Raw genomic sequence first — 5,330 nt, 5'->3', positions numbered from 1 at the left:
TTATCCACTTGTAAAAATGTTCCTAGTTTAACCCATTACCTCACTTTAACTTCCATGAAACACATAATTCAACAAAAAACTTAACTAATCTTTCATCTTTGCTAGGATTCCACACTTGTTTGAACACTTGATGTAGAATTCATCCTATGTTTCAAAAATATAAAATTATATTACTATATTTTAAGAACAAATATAATATAAAGACAATTATAATAAATGCAATCTAACTATATCTTAATTTTACCAATAGAAAGACATTATCAAATACAATTCAAACTAATCCATCATATAATAATCCATACAAACCATTCACAATTTACAAATGATAAGTCTAAAACATCTAATAGATTTTTTATTTTTTTTAAATAAACAACATACTACAATGTCCTCCATTCATTAAACATTTGAATTTCTAAATTTCTTCTCTAAGCACTCCATTGATCCGATGGTTCAATTATAGCTATTGGTTCACCTACAACTTGGTGGTCTTGCACATTGAACTCTTGTTCCAATGGGGCCATAGACATCTCTCTTTTTATGAGATTATGAAGAAGACAACAAGCAAGAATGAGTTTACATTGTATCTTCACTGGATAGAAACAAGCGTTCTTAAGTATAGCCCAACGTAGTTTGAGCACACCAAAACATCTCTCAATAGCATTTCTTGCTACAAAATGTTTTATGTTGAAAAACTCCTCATGGGTTGTTGGCATGCGTTCCTCTCTCTATATGGGGCAAGAAATCTCTCTCCATTTGTATAGTTATCATCAACAAGATAGTAATAATCTAAAATGAATATTCCAAAATATATTTTGAAAAATAAATCATATATTAAAAAAATTAATAATTTATAAGAAACACATAGTTACCATGTGGCACTGTTAGTCCATTTTCCCTAGTAACTGCATCTCGAAGCACTTGGGAAACCTAGGTATCTATAAATAAACTACATATCCTAAGAACAAGCTCCTATGACATTTGTTGCAATTTCATTCTTCCTTGTTCGATATTTAGGCTTGTCTCTATCAGGTACATTCACTTGAATGTATGTTCCATCTAAAACTCTTAGACAATTCTTTACAAATAAAAGAATTAGTATTGATATATTATGAATTAATTAAATCTACATAGACTAAATTTATATTTTATATTCCTTAAACCATTTCCATTTCTCATATGAGGAGCTTTTAGAGATCGGTTCTTAACTTTTTATTAATACTCCTTGTAGGGGAATAACCACATTCAATACTACATTGAAATGCCTACTAATAGATTCTCGATCTAAACCTTGAGAATCAAAATTTTATTACTTGATTCTTTACATGATGTGCAAGAATATGTAAAAATAATGCAACCCTTTCTTTTACATCAACATATCTTCAATCCTTTAATTTACCAATAGGAGTAGGATAGAACATAACATGATGAAAATATGTCTATCCATCCTAAGTTGCTTCATACATGCTATATCACTCCCATAAATTAATCGATTAAGATTTTCAACTCGCAAAAACACTTTATTTGTAGGTCTTTCCATTAATGTCCATTTCTGATAACACTTCATTGTAGTAGTACAAAGTTTAGTAAACATACTAAGTATATTCACTATGACATATTGAATCAGGGTAAGTTTTTTTCTACTTTCCATTTCAATAAGGTCCATAGCTATGCAAGAGTCTTAATCACAAGGGTGAAAAAAAAAAAACATTTTATGTTTATAATAATAATAATAAATTAAATGTTGTCTATAATTTATTTGATAAATTATAAAGAAAAGGTGTTTTGCTACTATAGAAAAAACCCATGATGCAAACAATTGTCGATCCATTTCATTAAGTTTTGCTTTGAATTTAATAATCTTTATAGTTGATGACAATGACTAATCAACTTTAGAATGAAATTTTGTAATGAAGCTTAACACTTCTTTGAGAAGAGTGGTATACAGAAGAGGTTCCCATCCAAAATCAAAATAATAAATAAAACTATTAGAAAATTCAAAATCCTATTCTTGAATCCCTTTCTTCGTGGTTTCATAAACCAAGGCAAAATCCTAGCCAATTTGTATTGAAGATCAATAACACAAATGCAAATACAAATTGAAGGAAAGTTAAAAATGATGAACCAATTATCGTAATTAAACTAGAATTAGACCAAAAGATAAATAGTGATTAAAATGGAAAATGAAAGTAAAATAGTTGTATTTCTGAAGAGAAAATACAAGTAATAGTGAAGAAAAACTGAAAATCCAAGAAAGTACCAGCATTTAAAAAAATGCAAAGAAAATTTGATGGAGAAATTTTTCAAATTCTGCAAAGTGCTAGCCTTTATGCTGTGTCAGAAGGTAACAAAAAATAAAACAAGGGTTCAACACTTTATTATGACAGAAAGTGCTAAGAAAGTGAACTATTAGGGCCCAACCCCAAAATTCCACTTAATCAACAATGGTCAAAGTCATCATTAGACAATAAAATGTTACCTGCAACTTTCTACCACTAAAGTAAATAAAAAAAATAAAGCAATACTCAAGTACCAACAATAAAGTAAAAGGATCATGATATAGCAAATATTAAGCTAGGTTCTATGTTGAACGAAAGATATGCCCCGATGGGGCCAACTGACCTCCAAGGCCCCACAAGTTCCCCTTCCAGCTAAGAGACCAACCTTATCATTATTGATATAGATAATTCTTGTAATAGCAACAACAACATTTCCAGAAGATATTATTATGATGCACCCAATAAAAGAGATTCCAAAGAAAATTCTGGTAAAATAAGAATTCCTCAAATCAAGGCTTGATCATTGTATATATTCCTTGTAATTACTGTAGACTAGAATTTTCTATAGGAACATTTTTTAGTATTGCTATATACATCAAGTCAACACTCATGTATATTTAAACATAGTATCAATAAGAATTTTCAATGTGTGCTTTCTCGTTTATCCTTGCAGCCCTTTGCCTTTCTTCTTCTTATGGTATTAGGGCCTTCCTGTAGCACACCAAAAACCATGACTGGTTCATTAGTTTCTTTTCCTATCAATTCAATAGCTTCTCTTCTCTTTGATTCTCAAAATCAAATCATCACCATTAATGTTGCTTCTCAAACCCCCTTGAAACTTACATCCAATAACTATACTACTTGGAGAGCACAATTCAACTCATTGGTTGTTGGTCTTAATCTCAAAGTTTATATTAATGGATCAACCCCTTGTCCATCAAAAACCATAATTGAGAATAATACTGAAATTCCTAACCCTACTTACCTATTTTGGATTCGTCAAGACCAACTCATTTTTAATGCAATTTTGGGTTTTGTTTCTGAAGATATTTCTCCTTTCATTACACTGTCTGAATCATCCCAAGCAACCTGGGAGAAACTTGCCACTACATATGCCAAACCATCCCATACTCGGATCCATCATCTAAATGAAAATAATACTCATCTTTCACATGACACTCTCACTATTCCTCGATACATGCAACAATCAAAAGATTATGATGATGCTCTAGCACTTGTTGATGCCCCGATTGGTGAAACCTTCCTCATTATACACATTCTTGATGGTCTCAATAGTGAATTCAAGAAGATTGTTGTTTCTTTGAGAGCATGTGAGACCTCTATTACCTTCAAGGAACTTCATGAAAAACAACTTGCTCATATAGGTTATCTCAAAAGAGAAGGCTTGAAACAAAACAAAACAACATCACTACAAATATAACAACCAAACAGAATCCCAATAATTGAAGCAACTACAACCCCTATAAGTAAGGTAGATTTTACAAAAATGGTGGTAATAGCAGTACTAAATAAAGTCAGAATCCAAATAGAAACTCTAACTCAAAGCCTTATAAAGGGTATTGTCATCTATGTGATGAATAGGGTCATACGGCTAAGCATTTCCTGAGATTTTGTGTCTTTCTATCGTCATTGTAGCCACAATTGCAATAATTTTTTCAATGGTTTTCACGACCTTCACTCAACTATCAACCACCTTCCTTTTCTTCCCAACTAAGAGGTCTTCAAATTGATAAATGGTAGTTTTTTCATTCTTCCTTTCATTCATTCATGTACAGAGGATATATAGAGGGTAATCACCATTCTAAGAATGGGAAAGAATGATACAAGGAAAGAATGATATAAGGAAAGAACAACTAATATTCTAATATCTCAACTTTCCTAATATCTCAACACTCCCCCTCAAGTTGGTGTATAGATGTCACACATGCCCAACTTGTCTAAAAATTTTGAGAACACTCGACTTGAGACTGTAGCTTTGGTGAAGATATCGTCCAATTGATCTTCCGATCGAATCTTAGGCAATTCCGCAATCTTATCATCCAACTTCTCCTTAATGAAGAATCTGTCCACCTCGACATGCTTTGTACGATCATGTTGTACTAGATTATGAGCAATATCACATGCGACTTTATTGTCACAAAACAATCGGATTTAGGTTGCCTAGATTGGTTGCCTAGATAGGTAACCTAAATCCTGTAAGAGGAGTCTTAGCCATAATGCCTCACAAAGTCCTAGAGCCATACCCCTAAATTCTGCTTCTGCACTTGAACGAGCGACGACATTCTGCTTCTTACTTTTCCATGTCACAAGATTACCACCTACAAAGGTAAAGTAACCAGATGTAAATCACCTATCATCCACTGCACTGGCCCAATCAGCATCAGTATATACTACTTCTATACTCTAATGATCAACATTTTTAGTGAACAAAATTCCCTTCCTAGGAGCATTCTTCAAATACCTCAAAATACGCTTGACTGCCTTCATATGTTGCTCTCCAGGATTATGCATGTATTGACTCACTACACTCAATTCATAAGCAAGATCTTGTCTTGTAAGAGCTAAGTACATTAATCTCCCCACAAGTCTCTGGTATTTTCCTTTATCGGTTGATACTTGATTAGGCTCAACACAATTTCAGACCTTCTTCTATTGGTGTATCAACAGGTTGACATCCCAACATTCCAGTCTCCTGTAAAAGATCTAAGGCATACTTTCTTTGAGAAAAAAAAATTCCTTCACTTGATCGAGAAACTTCAATCCCAAGAAAGTATTTCAAAGGACCTAGATCTTTCATTCATTTCGAATTCTCTAGATAGATAATTTTGTAGAGTTTTTCTTTCTTTATGATCATTTCCTATAACTACCATGTCATCCACAGATACGATGAGTGTCATAATCTTACCATGTTGCTTTTTCAAGAACAAAGTGTGATCTGAATTACTTTAACAATAGCCAAAAGCTCTCATTGACTTTGTGAACCTTCCAAACCATGCTCTTGGGGATTGCTTCAACCCATACAATGACTTTTTC

The sequence above is a fragment of the Vitis vinifera genome, chromosome 16 (genome assembly GCF_030704535.1).
Source record: "Vitis vinifera cultivar Pinot Noir 40024 chromosome 16, ASM3070453v1".
Classification (NCBI taxonomy): Eukaryota; Viridiplantae; Streptophyta; class Magnoliopsida; order Vitales; family Vitaceae; genus Vitis; species Vitis vinifera.
This window is presented reverse-complemented; position numbering follows the sequence as displayed.